Raw genomic sequence first — 21,205 nt, 5'->3', positions numbered from 1 at the left:
TTAATAGTGTAGACCCAAAAGGACTCTCATTTCCTTAATCTCTCAAATTTGTCTTCGACACTGTCAGAGATTTTCTCCAATATTGTTACTTTAAAATCGGTGAAAGCATTATTGTGTACCAGCATGGCGTGTCTAGAGACACTGGCCGGCATTTATGATTGTAGGTGTAAGTGAAAAATTTTGAAAAATTTTGTGCAGGTCACATTTTCAGAAATTTCTCTCTTCACACACACACCATAAAACTAAGCTAAGTCTGGGCTGGTGTAGTTTTAGAGACTTTTCAGTGGCTTTGCGCCTTTTTTGCGCCTTTTCACAAAAAGGCGCAGTTCATAAAACCCTTCCATATCATGTCTATTGCCCAAATCAGTGGATTGCAACTCAAAATCAGTAGAAATGTGTAAACCAAAAGGCACAAAAAAAAAGGTGAAAATAAACCCTGCTTGCGACTTTTTTGCGCCTTTTGTAGGCACAAAAACCAGTCTAAAAACAATGATAAATGTCGGCCACTATGTCTGACATAGTTATATAGTTATGGGTGATGTTATAGTGATGGTTATTCATCCTGCTTTTCAGCTGTTGTGTTGTGCTACCAATATATTGAAGGTTACATGTACATTAGAGGAGATAGATGATGTACGAGGATGTACAATCGGTCTTATCTCTGATGGGAAAGACTTCCCCTGTTGTTCTGCTTATGAAGGTTTTTGTTCCATTGTTAATATTGGGACATAATTTGCAGCTGCCCAAGTTGCATCTGTAGCATCCTTTTTCTGTTTTTCATTTTTCTTGTTCCATGTTTGGTTGTTTATTTTCTTCAGGCGACTGGGTCAGTGTTTGTGGCCCTTTCGTAGGCGGCTTGAATCAGCTTTTTAGGATATTTCTTCTCCGTTAGGCGTTCCTTTATGATTTAGCTTTGATCGATTAAGTCTTTTGTCTTCGAGCAGTTCCTACAGACTCTATTGTATTGTCTAGAGATGAACGAATCAAAGCTGATGAACCCAAATTCGTTAGGAATTTCATGAAAAATATGATTCTCAACGAATGCGAATATCGCTGCGCTTCGATTGCACAAATCACTTCATTAAACTCCATTTACTGCGGTCCAGGCTCCAGGGCATCTAAAATGGCAGATCCACATGTCAGCACATGGGGCAAGGAATGCTTGGAAGGCGGGAAGAGTAGTAGGCGGGATGACCCTGAATCACATGCAGGATGCAGCCTATCAGCAGCCAATCACCCCTGTGATGTCCCAGCCCTATATATTCAGCAGCCATTTTGCGGCTCGTCATTTCATTCATTACACTGCATACAGATAAGACAGACATTGCTGTGTGTGTGTGTTACACAGAAAAGCTTGTTGCAGCAGCGTTTCACCTCTTAGTCACCTCAGGCTTCTGTAGGACACAGAGCACAGTGTTTTTTGCACAGAAATTAATTCTTACTAAACCCCTCAGTCACTGTGAACAGCATTGCATTACAGAGAGGGGCAGAGAGCTGCGTGTTGCCTTAGCTGCAGAAACATATGGCGTCCGCATTAGTGTGAAAAGGAGGCAGGAAAGGATGCAGGCTTAAGGTGTAAACACATGATTCCAGATTAAAAAGTGAGAAGATGGACAGAGTATACTTACCCCAAGTAATTTCTGGGTTTGGTACTGTGGAGCTATGGGGTGGACAAGGCAGGGGTTAATATAATGCTTTAGTCATGGTCCTAGGTGAGGAGGTTTGCTCGCTTCTAGGGGAGGTAGATTACCTGGTTTAGGGGTCCTGTGTTCCTCTGTGCTGCTGCCAGTCTGAGGCAGCGTGCCGGGAGTGCGCGTATTTGGCAGGGAGCCTGCCAATACGTCACTACTGGTGTTTGTAGGCATGGAGATGGGTGACGCTGCGAGAGCGTGTATGCCATATGTGTGGGTGGCGCATGTTAGCGCTAGTCCCGGATAGGGAATCTGTTAGTGTGTAGATTGAGGGAGCGGTGATAAGTGTGATACCTGGTTCTCTATAGTGTGGAATGTATGGCAGATAGGGAATGGAAGGGGAGGACGGCATAATGGTCCAGTGAATGGGGAATAAATGTAGTACTGTTGTATGGAGTGAAGGGGTATAAAGGTGGTGGATCTATATACATTTGAATGGAGGATATGGAATGCAAATATGGGAAATGGTCTGGATGAATGTATGATGGAAAGGAAAGGGATGGGAGAGGGAATTGTGAGCATACATATACACAATGGTTTAAATACATGCATGTACACAGATGTATATGAAATAGAAGTAATGAATTGGAGTAAATGGTTTGGGTGACTAGAATGGAGACCAGAGGTGAATTTGAGAAAATGAAAAAATGATGATAAGGAACTTGGAAATGAACAAGAACAAAAAAAAAAAGAAAAAAAATTTGGAATGAAAATGAAAAAAATAATAAATAAAAAATAATAATAAAAAAATATCTAAAAATAAACATGATAGTAAAAAATGAAATGAATGTGGTAATAAATAAGTAAAGATGAAAATAAAAAATGCAAATAAATATGAGAATGAAACTAAAAGATAATAAAGATGAAAAAAGGAGAGAGTATGGAGATGAAGTTGATATTGATGGAAATAAAATACTAAGGAATGAGTATTGAAGGGTCAGACTGCCGGGAGGGTTGGAAAAATTGAAGAGCTGGAAAAATTGAATTAGAGTGTGGAGTGGGATAGGGAAAGGGGAGTGGAAAGGGGATGGGGGTAGAGGGTGGGGTATGGGATGGACATGAGATACCCTAGGCTGTGGGCATGACAAGATGATTTAAATCACAACAGAAGGTGGACTGGGATGGAAATAGTATTGGGTAGATAATGTAGGGGTGTATGCTGGATACATTGAGAATTAAAGTTCTATACATTCATTTAGTCCGTTGGGTTGGAGACAGTTCAATTTGAATATCCAGAAGACTTCTCTCCTGTTCAAAGTGGCCACTCTGTTCTGGGTGTCTGGATGAATTTGTTCGATCGGTAGGATGCGTATCTGTGAGAAGTCCTTGTTGTGTGATTCAGCTAGATGGCGAGAGACACTGTGTTTCAGAAATCCAATGGAACAATTGTGAAGGTGACCGTTTAGGCGTTTGCATAATGGTTGGGTAGTTCTTCCAATATACTGGAGTCTGCAACTGCATTTAATGAGATGAATTACATGTGAGGAGCCACAATTGAGGTGGGTTTTGATTGTAAAGGTAGTAGAGGTGGTTTTGGAGGTGAAGGTATTCACGTTGTGGCCGATGTTATTGCAGCAAAGACATTCCCTCTGGCCACATTTGTGTGAGCCTGGATTGAGGGGGTTAGTACGAACTGTTTGTTTGTCTTTGTTTATTTCTTCAGACGGCTGGGGGCCAATATGTTTATTAGTGTTTTGGCCCTTCTAAATGTGAAACCTGTTTTTTTGGGGATTATCTTTTTCAGTATAGGGTCTTGCATCAGGATATTCCAGTATTTTTGAAAAATTGGTTATAGGTGGTGATGAAATTGGTGGAGAATTATGTGGTGGTGCCTGAAGTACTTGCTGAAGTGGAAGGTGTTTCTTCATCTGTAGTCTGTTCATTGGATGGTAGAAGCGGTTGCGAGGTTCCAAAGATAGGCATCTTTTAAGAGAGGTGCGGGATAGTTTTTTTTGACAGAATCGTTTTTGGAGAGTCTTGGATTGATTCTTGTAATCTTCTGTGTTGGAGCAGTTTTTTCTGATCCTGCGGTATTGGCTAAAAGGTATATTCTTTAGCCATTTGTTGTAATGTGCACTTTTAAAATCAAGAAAACTGTTGGTATCAACGTCTTTAAAATGGGTGCATGTTGTAATGTTGTTTTTCTGGTGGTTTATTTGTAGATCGAGGAATACAATTGATTCAGGACTGATGTTAGGTGTGAATTCAGAGCCCCATTGGTTATTATTCAGATCCTGTATGAATTGTTCAGCTAGATGCAGACCTCCACTCAAGATGATGAAAAGATCATCTATGTATCTTTTATAATAGATGATATATGTTTTAAATTCAGTGGTGCCATTGATGTGGGTGGTTTCGAACCCTCCCATGAAGAGGTTTCAATAGGGGGGGGGGGGCTACACGGGTCGGTCCCCATAGCTATGCCCCGTTTTTGATGGTAGATGGAATCTTCATGGGAGAACACGTTGTGTGTTAAGATGAAATTGAGTCCGTTTAGAATGAAGTTGATCTGTTGATCTTCATATTTTTCTGTTTGGTGCAGGAATTTTGCAGTCTTGTTTAAACCGAGTTCATGTCTTATGTTTGAGTATAGTGAAGTGACATCCAAAGTGAGAAACAGGTATCCTGGTTGCCACTGGATATCCAACTAGCAGAATCTTTTAAGTAGGAAGGAAGAGTTATAATGATGTATTGTAAGAACAAATCAAGTTAATGAGATATTTGGCTTGTCAAAGATCCGATGCCCGAGATGATGGGTCTACCTGGTGGACAGTTGAGGTTCTTATGGACCTTGGGGAGGTGGTAAAAAAATGCCAGTTGTGGGGAAGGTATAGTGAGGAAGTTTTTCTTGTTTTTGTTGATTAATCTGGCTGGGTATGCTGCAGATATGAATTGGGTGTATTCCTTGAGGTAGGCTTCGGACGGATCTTCATAGTACCAATGCTACAATACTGACGCCATGATAACCTATGCACTACCACAATGACTCCACACCAGTATACAGAAATGCATTTTTATTTTTATTTGCATAATTCCATTTACATGGCAACTCTTTACTACAGCAACAAAGTACCCTATCGCATTTATGTGTTTTGTACTTCTTTTAATAGCGACAAACTATTCCATGCTGAACTGGGGTTTTCTTTTAATGCTCTTTTAATGCCTTATTTTTTCTTTCTATTGCAAACTATTTCTATTTTTATTATACCGCCATAAGGTGTTGTGCTCCTTACACCATGACATGTTTCTTCATATAGAACATACACTCGGTCTCAAAAAGTTTCGCCATCACTGGCCTAGATACTGTGAAAGTCAAGACAAAAGTGGCTGGTGTTTTACTAAAATACGTTTTTTAAGCGCACTGTAGCGCATTTTTGCCCTCATAAGTACATACCACATACGTACATCTAAGTAGTGCACTATTTTGTACCTGTTAATCTGTCAAGGGTATAGATACTGTAAAAGTCCAATCAAAAGGAATCACCGGCTAATGTTTTACTCCAATACGTTTTTTAAGCATACTGTATCGCTATTTTCTGCCCTCTTTGTTCCACAACAAATGGTCTGCTGGTTATACTAGTCTGTAGACGGTATAATACATACCCAGCAGTCCATTCCTAATAGTCTGTGAGAGAGTGCAATTTTGGGTTTATTATACAGCGACTGTGTGCTGCAGCACTGTTAAATTTGGTCCTTTGTACCCACACGCTGGGGCCTGGGACACTAAAACTTGGGAGTTAAAATTTCTATTTCAAAATCCTCAATTTCAAACTCTTAAATTTAAAAATCTTAAATTTCAATGGTCTCCTCATGCTTTAGCCACCTCCAGGCTGTGCAATTCATCCACTATATGGTCTCCTCATACTGATGCCATCTCCAGGTTCTGTCATTGTGCCACCATGTGACATGTAAATCCTTGTTAAATTTGGTCCTTTGTACCCACACGGCAGGGCCCGGGGCACTACAACTTGGGAGTTAAAATTTCAATTTTAAAATCCTCAATTTCAATTTCAAAACCTTAGATTTAAATATCCTAAATTTCAATGGTCTCCTAATTCTTCAGCCTACTCCAGGCTTTGCCATTCAGGCACTATATAGTCTCCTTATGCTTCATCCACGTCTAGGCTGTGCAATTCAGCCACTATAGGGTCTCCTCATGATGCAGCCACCTCCAGGCTGTGCCATTCAGCCAATATATGGTTTACTGATGCTGCTGGGCCTGGGCCTAAAAACCTTTATGGTAACACTAGCTACCATAAATCTTCAATTTAAATTTCAAAATTCATCTTTTAATCTTAGGGATTGTGAAGCCCTAGTGTATACTCATGCTGCTGCCAGCTCCAGGCTGTGCCATTCAGACACTATATGGTCTCCTCAAGTTTCAGCCAACTCCAGGCTGTACCATTCAGCCAATATATGGTTTACTGATGCTGCTGGGCCTGGGCCTAAAAAAAATTATGGTAGCACTAGCTACCATAAATCTTCGATTTCAATTTCAAAATTCATCTTTTAATCTTAGGGATTGTGAAGCCCTAGTGTCTACTATATGGTCTCCTCATGCTGCCACAAACTCCAGGCAGTCATTCAGTCACTATATGGTCTCCTCATACTGATGCCATCTCCAGGCTCTGTCATTGTGCCACCATGTGACATGTGAATCCTTGTTAAATTTGGTCCTTTGTACCCACACGCCGGGGCCCGGGGCACTAAAACTTGGGAGTTAAAATTTCAATTTCAAAATCCTCAATTTCAAAATCTTAAATTTAAATATCATAAATTTCAATGGTCTCCTAATGCTTCTGCCAACTCCAGGCTGTGCCATTCAGACACTATATGGTATCCTCATGCTTCAGCCACCTCCAGGCTGTGCCATTCTGCCACTATATAGTCTCCTCATGCTTGAGCCACCTCTAGGCTGTGCCATTCAGCCACTATAGGGTCTCCTCATGATGTAGCCACTTCCAGGCTGTGCCATTCAGCCAATATATGGTTTACTGATGCTGCTGGGCCTGGGCCTAAAAACTTTTATGGTAACACTAGCTACCATAAATCTTCAATATAAATTTCAAAATTCATCTTTTAATCTTAGGGATTGTGAAGCCCTAGTGTCTACTCATGCTGCTGCCAGCTCCAGGCTGTGTCATTCAGACACTACATGGTCTCTTCATGCTTCAGCCAACTCCAGGCTGTGCCATTCAGACACTATATGGTCTCCCCATGCTGCCACCTGGGGCACTAAAACGTGTGAGTTAAAATTTCAATTTAAAAATCCTCAATTTCAATTAAAAAATCTTAAATTTCTATTTCAAAATCTTAAATTTCAAGGGTCTCCTCATGCTTCAGCCACCTCCAGGCTGTGCCATTCTGCCACTATATAGTCTCCTCATGCTTCAGCCACCTCTAGGCTGTGCCATTCAGCCACTATAGGGTCTCCTCATGATTCAGCCACCTCCAGGCTGTGTCATTCAGCCAATACATGGTTTAGTGATGCATACTGGGCCTGGGCCTAAAAAATTTTATGGAAGCACTAGCTACTGTTACGTTATGTGCTCCAGCCGCATCCTATACCTGCTGCTGCCGACGGGGCTGGGATTCGCATTGCGGGACGTGCTCGCATGCGAATCCCAGCCCGTCGCTCACCTTGTGCTTCTCATGCCTCCGCCTCTCTGCCCCAGCGCACGTGTCCCTGTCCCCTAGGGTGCGTGTGCGCCAGAGCTTTAAGATTTAAAGGGCCAGTGCGCCCATTAGTGAAGTAACAGCTGTGGCTCATTGATAAATTCCTCCACCTACCACACTTCCCTGCCGGATCTTAGTTGCCCTAGAGCCTAAGAGAAAGCATTCCTGTGTATTTGCGGAGGGCTCTGGTGAAAACCAGCGGCACCTTAGACTCCACTCCCTGGTACAGTCCGAGTCATCTACCACACAGGTCCAGCGGATCCACTGCCATCTGTGTTCCAGTCTACCGAAACGTGAGTATTACAGCTGCCATAAATCTTCAATTTAATTCATCTTTTAATTCATCTTAATTCATCTTTTAATCAACTTTGAACGCCGCGTCTAAAAGGTTAATAGCGCGCGGCACCGCGATCAATGCCGCGCGCTATTAGCCACGGGTCGCGGCCGTTGTTAGAGGTCGGGCCCGACCCGCTATGACGCAGGGCCACGCCTTGGCTCCATGTTATAGATCGGGAGCGGACACATGATTTACCGGTACGTCATGTATCCTTAAGGGGTTAAGGAAAGTGGACATTCCAGATAACTTATATGTTGATTCACATATACAATTATGGTACGCCTTGGGGGGTGTATAGTTGTGGGGATGTTGTTTCGGTATATGAGGGGTTAATATTAACCCGATAGTTCATGACGCCAGGCTGAGGGCTAGTATGCTGAGGTAATTCTCCGGCCTATCGCCGCCCTTCCCAGTAACGATAGGTGCATGAAATGACTGAAGGTCCACAAAGAAGTTAAACTTGAATAACTTTACTTAAAGGGGTTGTGCGCTGCCCTGCAGTTCGGAGCTCCACTCACAGCATCCGGAAGTTCATTACTCTGAAAGCTGTGTGCGGGCTTCCGTGTTCGCAGCCGCCGGGCGTGACGTCACGCCCGGCCCCTTCGTGACGTCTCGCCCGCCCCCTCGTGACGTCACACTTTCGTTGAGGGGGCGGGCGAGACGTCACGAGGGGGCGGGCGAGATGTCACGAAGGGGCTGGGCGTGACGTCACGCCCGGCAGCTGTGAACATTGAAGCCCGCACACAGCGTTCGGAGTAATGAACACCCCTACCCTTCAATTCCCTGGTGGAACTTGATGGACGTATGTCTTTTTTCAACCGTACTAACTATGTAACTATGCAACTTCCGGACGCTGTGGGTGGAGCTCCGAACTGCAGGGCAGCGCACAACCCCTTTAAGTGCTTGCGGTAGATCCAATGCACAGTGACAGTCTTATATAAACAGTCTCTATATTGCTCAGTGACTGACAGTTGTTGCGGACCTTGAGTATTATTACAAGTCTCTGAATTTAGGATAATTATTGCAGATCCGTCCGGATTTAGGGGATAGATAAGGTCCGGTGATCTTGCAGAGTGCTTGGGATTGATACACTCACATTTCTGAATAGATTCAGCCGTTGCCGCAAGGCTCAGGCCTAACTCACTGCGATAATAGCTGCACAGATCCTTCTCTGTCAACAGCCCACGAGGAAAGAGAGAGAACAATGGCCACCGCTCCCTTATATGGGCAGGGGGCGGGGTGAATCTGATTGGTCCGAATACCTGTCATTCACTATTACACGGTATGATGGGATTACATACATCATAAGGACCTCCAAAGGTCCCAAAGCAGAAATACCATAGAGTTCACCTAGTCATGTGACGTGCAGGTAATTAATCATTTATTCACATGTATATCACTATATTTACATAAACCTTGAGTAAACTACTGATTTACTATATGGAATAGAGGTGACAAGGGCAGGCTATACAACCTGGACCCCTACGTCCTAGGGACTCTGGCTATGGGGACCCACAGACATATAGGTACCATATAGAATGCGGTACCGGGACACCACAAACCCCCTTACTTAAGATAAGTCGACCTCGACGTCTGTCCCCTAAGACAGAGGGACTAGGACTAGAAAAGGATGCTATAGAACAGGATGATCTACACATTTGCTGTACATCCTAAGTAAACACTGAACACATCTACTATCTCTGATACTCTTGCTAGTGTCTGGACTAGACAATAAAAATCTATGTAGACATTAGTGCTATCTAGACATTAATGCTATCTATACATTCACGAAGCTATTTATCCTTTAGTTTCCAGCTTCTAAGGCATTTTATTAAACCTATTATACACTTTAAAGCTTACTAGACAATTAGGCAGCCATCTGACATATAGTTTCTAGCTCCTAAGACATTTTTATTAGCTCTCTACACATTCTTGGAGGCTAAACTGAACATTAATATAACTCTCTGTACATGAGACTATCTATATATTAGTTCAGCTCTATATACCTTTAGCGTCAAGCTGACTAGACAATTTTATTATCTCACACATTTTATTTCTTTGCCAACAATAAGTTACCTGTAAGTACACATAAGGTTATACTGGCTAGCCGGAAGCTAGGTCACAGTAAGGGTGGCTGCTAGGGTCTATCGGCTACACGCTACTTATCCCTAGAGCACTTTCAAAAATAACCTAACTAGGTTATTCTCAGAATTACGTGTTTAATTCTGTATTGGCAAGAGCACCTACTGGCCAGACAGAGCATCTCACACACGCAATGAAAGAGAAGAGTGTACCTAACAGTGGCAGGAATTGGGTATCAATGTGCTACAATTCCTAAGTGTTTTCTTAAGTGAGACATACCGTATTTATCGGGGTATACCACGCACCGGTATATAACACGCACCCTCATTTTACCAAGGATATTTGGGTAAAAAAAGTTTTTTACCCAAATATCCATGGTAAAATGAGGGTGCGTGTGTGCGCGTGTATACCCCGATATACCCCCAGGAAAGGCAGGGGGAGAGAGGCCGTCGCTGCCCGCTTCTCTCCCCCTGCCTTTCCTGGGGTCTAGAGCCCTGCTGCCGGCCCTTCTCTCCCCCTGGCTATCGGCGCCGCTGCCCGTTCTGTCCCCCTGACTATCGGTGCCGGCGCCCCATTGCCGGCGCCGATAGCCAGGGGGAGAGAAGCGGCGCTGACAGCCAGGGGGAGAGAAGGGGCAGCGGCACCCATTGCCGGCGCCGCTGCCCCGTTGCCTCCCCCCATCCCCGGTGGCATAATTACCTGGGTCGGGTCCGCACTGCTGCAGGCCTCCGGCGCGTGTCCCCTGCGTCGTTTCTATGCGCTGCACGGCGCGGCGCATGACGTCAGTGCGCCGCGCCGTGCATAGCAACGACGCAGGGGACGCACGCCGGAGGCCTGCAGCAGCGCGGACCCGACCCAGGTAATTATGCCACCGGGGATGGGGGGAGGCAACGGGGCAGCGGCGCCGGCAATGGGTGCCGCTGCCCCTTCTCTCCCCCTGGCTGGCGGCGCCGCTTCTCTCCCCCTGGCTATTGGCGCCGGCAGTGGGGCGCCGGCACCGATAGTCAGGGGGACAGAACGGGCAGCGGCGCCGATAGCTAGGGGGAGAGAAGGGCCGGCAGCAGGGCTCTAGACCCCAGGGAAGGCAGGGGGAGAGAAGCGGGCAGCGACGGCCTCTCTCCCCCTGCCTTTCCTGGGTGTGTATCGGCGTATAACACGCACATAGACTTTAGGCTAAAAATTTTAGCCTAAAAAGTGCGTGTTATACGCCGATAAATACGGTACTTTGTTTTTGTGTATGTACTAGAAAAACTTGAAGTAGTACATTTAAGTTAGTAATCTAGGGTACTATGTGTACAAGTACTATTTTAAGGGGAATCCTCCCTACAATTTTTGTTGAGACAGGTGCTAGCGATGGGCGACAGCAATAATACTACCCTCGGAGAAGCCGAGGTGTCCCCTGTTGAGTTACCTACTAAAAACCTTTAGCATTTTATACATTTATCTGTAAAAGAATTAGTTATGTTTTTAGTGTTGAGTGTACACGTGCAGTACATCAATATTTTCTCTGTACAGCTCAAACTTACTTTTTATGTACATAGACATTAGACTATTTTCCTATGTACAAACCTTTACTTACTACTTATGTACACAGACATGAGGATACCTTCCTGTGTACATGAACCATATACATATTTACTATATACACTCCAACATGTTTCAGGTGCATTCACCCAATAAGTGCAACATTTAGCATAAGAGTTCTTATGAAGCTGCTGGTATATACATAAAACAGACGTGTAAGGATCAGCAGTCCACCTACACTAGGAGTCCAAAGAAAATATACAAATTGGGGTGTAAGGATCAGCTGTCCACCTACACTAGGAGTTCATAGGAAGGGAAAGGTAAACACGGCCTTACCACAAATCAGTCGGGTACAGTCCTTAATGAATCTCCTACAGGCTAGGAGTCTCTTGACTTAATAGTCAGGCACAAGCTTAGTGGTTACGTTGCTGAACTTTGAACTGGAACAAAACTTAGCACAGTCCTGCTAGGCACAATTCTTGAACTTGGTTGCTGTAAGACAAAATGGTTAGACAGAAAAACAATATGACATTACTTTAGAGTCTCTTTAGAAGATGTTCTTCTTTACTCTTGTAGTGCCTCTCTTGGTTCCCCTATATCTGCCAACATCAGGGGCAGGATTAGACTTAACATAGCTTTGCCACACCACATTGGTGAGGATGGAGTTGTGGAAGGCAGCTTGAGAAGGGGTTATAGGCTTACTAGCCAGGATCACAGTGGGGCAATAGGGCTTGAGTACCATCTCCAAACCAGGATGGACCCATGACTCTTTTGTTGGTACCCTGGAAGCAGGCAAACTCTCCAAGTCAGAAGAGGGCCTTGGTACATACGTTGGTACCTGTGCAGGAGGCAAACTCTCATTGCTCCGAGAGGGCCTAGGTACGGTCTTTGGTGCCCCCAATTTGGGCTTGCTTTCTTGAACTTGAGCAGGACTTGACTCTCAATGATCTGTAGAAAATGAAGAACTTGACTCTTTACTGTACATAGAAGATGATGAACTTGACTCTTTGCTGTACATAGAAGATGATGAACTTAACTGTTGAAGCTCCTCCTTGGGTGCGCTGGTGGAGGCTTTAGGAGCAGACCTTGTCGGCCTCAAGTTGAAGGGATCGGACTCCCAATCCGTTGACGGGAAATATTTGAAAGGAAGCTGTGTTGGGGCTGTCGGTCTAGTGAGCGCTGCAGCCCATTCTCCACGAAGGCTCTGGACGGGGTGTACTTCACAATTTCACCCACCTCCAAGGTGTAGAACTTCTTATGGAGATATGGCCTTTGCACTGCTCGCCGGTTTACGAGGATGGTTTGCCCAGTGTGGCAGTCAAGGAGTGTCCCATAACCTGTGACCTTGTCGAACTTTGCCACAGTTGCTCTTCTTCTTTCTAATGGCTCCTCCCCTTCTCGGGGGTGATCACATTTACGGATGTACAATGCCTCCATTGCTTTGGTATTTTCTTGATACCGCACTTTTTCTTCATAAGGCAAATGCACGTGCTTGGGGGCATAGTGTTCTTTGTATCGGGCCTTTAACTTTTCCATCAATTCGGCCAGCTCGGCTTCTTGATGGGCCCTTTCTCTTTCTGCAGTTGGGATTGGTGGGAGTGGCTTCCCAGGTAAAGGTTGAAGTACTCTGTGCATGTACTCGATCAGCTCCGGCTCATCTCCGAACACCCATTGCGGCAACTTTGGTGAGCACAGTCGTGCACTTGGCAAGCTTGATCGAGGAATGACCTCAGGGCTAGAGGAGGAAGAATAGGCCGCCTCTGGCGGGGTACTCACAGCAGACTCCTCCGACGGGATATCGGCCCACGAGCCCCAGGTTCTGTGCTGAGGGAACAATCTCACCAGTGATGCACCTCCAGGTGTCCCTGCGCTTTCTGCTGGAGGTGTTTCTGGCCAATCGTCGTCATCATCAGGCAGTGGGGGAAGATTGCAGGCCCCCTCTTCGTCTAATGACAACCGCTGCAGACGGTCAGCAAGCTCTTGAAAAAGTTGGGCTGCGACTGCCACAACTTTCCGTGTTTCTGGCGCCATTTTGCTAACTTCACCATGTGGAACGCTGCTCTCCGCCATGTCTGTACTCTCCGGCTCTCTGTGAAGACTGAAGAGGTCGCTCTGCGTGGCGTCTTTTACAGTGGGCTTCTTCAAAATGGCGCAGGGTAGGAAGGACACTGTCGGTGCAGCCCCGACTTCCGGTCCCTCCAGAAATGACTCCTGTACTTCTGAATTCCCTTTTGGCTGCGACACAGCAACTTGGTGGCCATGCCCAGGGGATGGGCGTGGCGCAGCACGGGCTTTCTTCGCGCGCTTTTCCGGCAGCAGTTCGGCTCCGCCTGTGCCGACCGGACCAACAGATCGCAGCATGAACTCATTGCGCAGTTTACACATCTTAGTTGTAACAGAATTTTCGCCTCCCCCCTTACTTTTCTCTTGGCCCACTTGTATGGTGCACCACAAGCACCATTGTCACGATGCCGGCTGGCAGGAGGTGGATCCTCTGTGCCAGAGAGGGATTGGCGTGGACCGTGCTAGTGGACCGGTTCTAAGTCACTACTGGTGTTCACCAGAGCCCGCCGCAAAGCCGGATGGTCTTGCTGCGGCGGTAGTGACCAGGTCGTATCCACTAGCAACGGCTCAACCTCTCTGACTGCTGAAGATAGGCGCGGTACAAGGGAGTAGACAGAAGCAAGGTCGGACGTAGCAGAAGGTTGGGGCAGGCAGCAAGGATCGTAGTCAGGGGCAACGGCAGGAGGTCTGGAACACAGGCTAAGAACACACAAGGGAACGCTTTCACTGGCACAATGGCAACAAGATCCGGCAGGGGAGTGCAGGGGCAGAGATCAGATATAGTCTGGGAGCAGGTGGAAGCCAATTAAGCTAATTGGGCCAGGCACCAATCATTGGTGCACTGGCCCTTTAAATCTCAGAGAGCTGGCGCGCGCGCGCCCTAGAGAGCGGAGCCGCGCGCGCCAGCACATGACAGCAGGGGACCGGGACGGGTAGGTGACCTGGGATGCGACTCGCGAGCGGGCGCGTCCCGCTGTGCGAATCGCATCCCCGACGGCCATGACAGTGCAGCGCTCCCGGTCAGCGGGACTGACCGGGGCGCTGCGGAGGGAGAGGCGCCGTGAGCGCTCCGGGGAGGAGCGGGGACCCGGAGCGCTAGGCGTAACAGTACCCCCCCCCTTAGGTCTCCCCTTTTCTTTGTCCGGTAACTGCCTCCCCTGGGATGAGGACACCGGGAAAGAATGGAGGGTTTCCTCAACGGCAGGCAGTACAGCAGGAATGGGAATGGGGAGGGAGGGCAGAGGGCGAAGCCTGGCACGGGGCAGTGTGACACCAGGACGGGGGCCATGAGGAGGCACTGAGGCTTGCCTGACGGGACTGGGAGGGGGGGAGAGGCACTTCCCATGGCAGGCAGAGTCCCAGTTCTTGATCTCTCCTGTGGACCAATCAAGGGTTGGGGAATGGCGTTGAAGCCATGGTAGTCCAAGGAGAATTTCGGAAGTGCAATTGGAGAGGACCAAAAACTAAATTTTTTCGTGATGAGGTCCGATGCACATTAGGAGGGGCTCCGTGCGGTAACGCACGGTGCAATCCAACCTGACTCCGTTGACCGCGGAAATGTAGAGTGGCTTGACGAGACGGGTCACCGGGATGCGGAATTTATTCACCAAGGAATCCCGAATAAAATTCCCAGAGGCACCAGAGTCCAAGCAGGCCACGGCTGAGAGGGAGGAGTTGGCTGAAGGAGAAATCCGCACGGGCACCGTGAGACGTGGAGAAGCCGACTTTGAATCAAGAGACGCCACACCCACGAGAGCTGGGTGCGAGCGTGCGTTTCCCAGACGTGGAGGACGGATAGGGCAATCCACCAAGAAATGTTCGGTACTGGCACAGTACAGACAAAGATTTTCTTCCTTACGGCGATTCCTCTCCTCCTGGGTCAGGCGAGACCGATCCACTTGCATGGCCTCCTCGGCATGAGGCCTAGGCGTAGATTGCAACGGAGACTGTGGGAGAGGTGCCCAGAGATCAAAGTCTTTTTCCTGGCGGAGTTCTTGATGTCTCTCAGAAAAACGCATGTCAATGCGAGTGGCTAGATGAATGAGTTCATGCAGGTTAGCAGGAATTTCTTGTGCGGCCAGAACATCTTTAATGTTGCTGGATAGGCCTTTTTTAAAGGTCGCGCAGAGGGCCTCATTATTCCAGGATAGTTCAGAAGCAAGAGTACGGAATTGTATGGCGTACTCGCCAACGGAAGAATTACCCTGGACCAGGTTCAGCAGGGCAGTCTCAGCAGAAGAGGCTCGGGCAGGTTCCTCAAAGACACTTCGAATTTCCGAGAAGAAGGAGTGTACAGAGGCAGTGACGGGGTCATTGCGGTCCCAGAGCGGTGTGGCCCATGACAGAGCTTTCCCAGACAGAAGACTGACTACGAAAGCCACCTTAGACCTTTCAGTAGGAAACTGGTCCGACATCATCTCCAAGTGCAGGGAACATTGTGAAAGAAAGCCACGGCAAAACTTAGAGTCCCCATCAAATTTGTCCGGCAGGGACAAGCGGAGGCGAGGAGTGGCCACTCGCTGCGGAAGAGGTGCAGGAGCTGGCGGAGGAGAAGGTTGTTGCTGCTGTAGCTGAGACTGAAATTGCTGTAGCTGAGACTGAAGCTGCTGTAGCTGCGACTGAAGTTGCTGAGTCATGGTGGTCAAGTACGACAGCTGGTGCTCTTGTTGGGCGATCAGTCGAGCTTGTTGGGCGACCAGCGTAGTGAGGTCGGCGACAACTGGCAGAGGAACTTCAGCGGGATCCATGGCCGGATCTACTGTCACGATGCCGGCTGGCGGAAGGTGGATCCTCTTTGCCAGAGAGGGATTGGCGTGGACCGTGCTAGTGGACCGGTTCTAAGCTGCTACTGGTTTTCACCAGAGCCCGCCGCAAAGCGGGATGGTCTTGCAGCGGCGGTAGCAACCAGGTCGTATCCACTAGCAACGGCTCAACCTCTCTGACTGCTGAAGAAAGGCGCGGTACAAGGGAGTAGACAGAAGCAAGGTCGGACGTAGCAGAAGGTCGGGGCAGGCAGCAAGGATCGTAGTCAGGGGCAACGGCAGGAGGTCTGGAACACAGGCTAAGAACACACAAGGGAACGCTTTCACTGGCACAATGGCAACAAGATCCGGCAGGGGAGTGCAGGGGCAGAGATCAGATATAGTCTGGGAGCAGGTGGAAGCCAATTAAGCTAATTGGGCCAGGCACCAATCATTGGTGCACTGGCCCTTTAAATCTCAGAGAGCTGGCGCGCGCGCGCCCTAGAGAGCGGAGCCGCGCGCGCCAGCACATGACAGCAGGGGACCGGGACGGGTAGGTGACCTGGGATGCGACTCGCGAGCGGGCGCGTCCCGCTGTGCGAATCGCATCCCCGACGGCCATGACAGTGCAGCGCTCCCGGTCAGCGGGACTGACCGGGGCGCTGCGGAGGGAGAGGCGCCGTGAGCGCTCCGGGGAGGAGCGGGGACCCGGAGCGCTAGGCGTAACAACCATTCCTGTACACAGCAACAAGGTTTACAGCACATGAATAAAGTTCTTTTCTGGGGGGGAGTACACTTTCACTAATGGCGACTGTAGTAGGCACACACCCGTATCCTCTTCGTGCAACGCCAAAAAGGCTTTGTGGTACGCCTTAGGGGGCTTATAGTAGTGGAGATGTTGTTTTTGCATATGAGAGGTTAATATTAACCAGATAGTTCATGACGCCAGGCTGAGGGCTAGTATGCTGAGGTAATTCTCCGGCCTATCGCCGCCCTTCCCAGTAACGATAGGTGCATGGAATGACTGAAGGTTCAGAAGGAAGTTGAACTTGAACTTGAATAACTTTACTTAAGTGCTTGCAGTAGATCCAATGCACAGTGACAGTCTTATATAAACAGTCTCTATATTGTTCAGTTACTGACAGTTGTTGCGGACCTTGAGTATTATTACAAGTCTCTGAATTTAGGATAATTATTGCAGATCCGTCCGGGTTTAGGAGATAGATAAGGTCTTGCAGAGTGCTTGGGATTGATACACTCACGATTCTGAATAGATTCAGCCGTTGCCGCAAGGCTCAGGCCTGACTCACTGCGATAATAGCTGTGCAGATCCTTCTCTGTCAAAAGCCCATGAGGAAAGAGAGAGAACAATGGCCGCCGCTCCCTTATATGGGCAGGGAGCGGGGTGAATCTGATTGGTCTGAATACCTGTCATTCACTGTTACACGGTATGATGGGATTACATACCTCATAAGGACCTCCAAAGGTCCCAAAGCAGAAATACCATAGAGTTCACCTAGTCATGTGACCCGCAGGTCCTGGTACGCTACGCGCAGGTAATTAACCATTTATTTACATGTATATATCACTATATTTACATAAACCTTGAGTAAACTACTGATTTACTATATGGAATAGAGGTGACAAGGGCAGACTATACAGTGGCGTTGCTAGGGTTGGTGTCACCCGGTGCGGTAGAAAATGGTGTCACCCCCATACCTACCCCCTCCCCCCAGTAAGTTTTTAGCCTGTTGTGACAGACACCACTGTTGTAGCGCATTGTGAGAAATTCCAGTATAATAATCAGATATACCAGTTGCCACAGAATAGGAAAGTGTTAAAGAAGTTTTCACCATTGAAATATACAGCTCCCATAATTACTTAAAGGGGTACTCCACTGGAAAACATTTACTTTTATATCAACTGGTGCCAGAAAGTTAAACAGATTTTTAAATTACTTCTATTTAAAATCTTAATCCTTACAGTACTTATCAGCTGCTGTATGCTCCACAGGAAGTTGTGTAGTTCTTTCCAGTCTGACCACAGTGCTATTTGCTGACACCTCTGTCCATGTCAGGAACTGTCCAGAGCAGGATAGGTTTGCTATGGGAATTTGCTCTTACTATGGACAGTTCTTGACATGGACAGAGGTGTCAGCACAGAGCACTGTGGTCAGACAGAAAAGAAATTAAAAAAGAAAATAACTTCCTGTGAATCGCTTATACAGCAGCTAATAAGTACTGGAAGGATTAAGATTTTTAAATAGAAGTAATTTACAAATCTGTTTAACTTTGTAGCACCAATTGATAAAAAAAATGTTTTCCAGTAGAGTACCCCTTTGAGCAGTGGTGAGGTTATGCTGGGAGTTGTAGTTTCACTGACCTAACTGTAGAACTGACAAGCGACTACAGCTCTGATAGGACATAGAGAGGAGAATGTAGAATGGAATCAGTGACTACAGGTGACGTCTTCTCTATAGTGAGGAGATTGTACAATGATATCAGTGATTACAGGTGACGTCTTCTCTATAGTGAGGATAATACACAATGATATCAGTGACTACAGGTGACGTCTTCTCTATAGTGAGGAGAAAACACAATGATATCAGTGACTACAGGTGACGTCTTCTCTATAGAGAGGAGAATACATGATGATATCAGTGACTACAGGTGACGTCTTCTCTATAGTGAGGAGAATACACAATGATATCAGTGATTACAGGTGACGTCTTCTCTATAGTGAGGAGAATGTACAATGATATCAGTGATTACAGGTGACGTCTTCTCTATAGTGAGGAGAATACACAATGATATCAGTGACTACAGGTGACGTCTTCTCTATAGTGAGGAGAATACACAATGATATCAGTGACTACAGGTGACGTCTTCTCTATAGTAAGGAGAATACACAATGATATCAGTGACTACAGGTGACGTCTTCTCTATAGTAAGGAGAATACACAATGATATCAGTGACTACAGGTGATGTCTTCTCTATAGTGAGGAGAATACACAATGATATCAGTGATTACAGGTGACGTCTTCTCTATAGTGAGGAGTATACACAATGATATCAGTGATTACAGGTGACATCTTCTCTATAGTCTTCCCTTATCTAATTCCGATGGTACATACCGCTGGGACTTGTTCCAGCTAAAACTTCTCTCTGCAGAATGTGACGCCCAGACGTCTCCTCACTATGTCAGCGCATTCTCATCCTCTATATGAAAACAATTATTATTATAAACCTGACAGACACTGTATCCTCTAAATATAATACTACTATACACTACACTCTTTGATTATAAACCTTCCATACACCGTACCCACTGAATATAATACTACCACACACTGTACATTCTGAATATAATACCAACACATACTGTACCCTCTGAATATAAATCTGCCACATACTGTACCCCTGAATATAATACCGCCACACACTGTACCCACTGAATATAATACTACCACATACTGTACCCTCTGAATATAATACTACCACAAACTGCGCCCTCTGAATATAAATCTGCCACATACTGTACCCTTTGAATATAAATCTGCCACATACTGTACCCTCTGAATATAAATCTGCCACATACTGTACCCTTTGAATATAAATCTGCCACATACTGTACCCTCGGAATATAAATCTGCCACATATTGTACCCTCTGAATATAAATCTGCCACATACTGTACCCCTGAATATAAATCTGCCACATACTGTACCCCTGAATATAATACCGCCACATACTGTACCCCTGAATATAAATCTGCCACATACTGTACCCCTGAATATAATACCGCCACATACTGTACCCTCTGAATATAATACTACCACCCACTGCGCCCTCTGAAAATAATACTTAGAGATGAGCAAACTACAGTAAATTCAGCTCGTCACAAACTTCTCTGCTCGGCAGTTGATAACTTTTCCTGCATAAATTAGTTCAGCTTTCAGGTGCTCCGGTGGGCTGGTAAAGGTGGATACAGCCCTAGGAGACTCTTTCCTTGGACTGTATCCACCTTTTCCAGCCCACCGGAGCACCTGAAGGCTGAACTAATTTACGCAGGATAAGTCATCAACTGCCGAGCCGAGAAGTTCGTGACGAATCAAATTTACTGTAAGTTCGCTCATCTCTAATAATACTACCACGCACTGTACCCTCTGAATATAATACTACCACCCACAGCGCCCTCTGAATATAACGTTGCCATACAGTGCACCCTCTGAATATAATACCACAACCGCAGTAACACCCCTCAACATCCGTTAGCTGATGCTATTACCACGGGAGGGTTTTTTTGGTGGTGTTGCTAGTGGATGATGGGGGTGCTACTACTGGGGGGGTGTTGCTGGAGGATGATGAGGGTGCTACTGGCCATCCCCCCTGGCAGTATCACCCCCATCATCCATCGGCAGGATCATCCTCCTGATGGAGGTGCTGCTGGGGGGGGGTGTTGCTGGTGGATGATGAGGGTGCTATTGCCAGGGGGGGGAGCATTAGGTAGGCAGAAGTTCCCCCACATTAGGTAGGTCGCAGTTTCCCCACACTAGGTAGCATCTATTCCCCACATTAGGCAGCATAGATTCCCCACATTTGGTACCAGTTCCCCCACATTAGGTAGGTACCAGTTACCCCACGCTGGTTATAGCCCCCCCCCCCCCCCCCCACACACACACACACACACACACACAAAAAACACATACAACACAGAGAGACAAACACAGTCACACACACACAGAGTCACATACACACACACAGTCACATACACACACAGTCACTTGCACACACAGTCACATACACACAGTTACATACACACAGTCACACACACAAATAGAGACAGACAGAGAGACAGACACACACACTCACCCATCCAGCGCAGCACTCCTTCTCACCGGGCGCCGTGCGAGTGACGTAACTGACGTCCTCCTGCGCGGCCATGCGGTGTGACGTCAGGCCGGCGCAGACGTGGGAGCGGAGGCCGGGCACAGTGCTGGTGAAGGTGAGGGGGTGTGATGAGGGACGGGCGCACAGTGAAGGTGAAAGAGGGGGGTTGCTGATGGACGGGCGCACCGCACACACAGCGCA

The 21,205-nt window shown here is 46.9% G+C and overlaps 1 protein-coding gene across 3 annotated transcripts in view; it reads left to right on the top strand.

Moving 5' to 3' along the window:
• Positions 1–21,205, top strand: part of PAX4 (paired box 4) — a 172,684-nt gene that overhangs the window by 38,541 nt on the left and 112,938 nt on the right. The gene's annotated exons all lie outside the window — the stretch shown is intronic.

This window comes from Hyla sarda, chromosome 4 (genome assembly GCF_029499605.1).
Source record: "Hyla sarda isolate aHylSar1 chromosome 4, aHylSar1.hap1, whole genome shotgun sequence".
Classification (NCBI taxonomy): domain Eukaryota; kingdom Metazoa; phylum Chordata; class Amphibia; order Anura; family Hylidae; genus Hyla; species Hyla sarda.
Note: the sequence above shows the minus strand (reverse complement) of the source record. Positions and strands in the feature narration are given on the sequence as shown.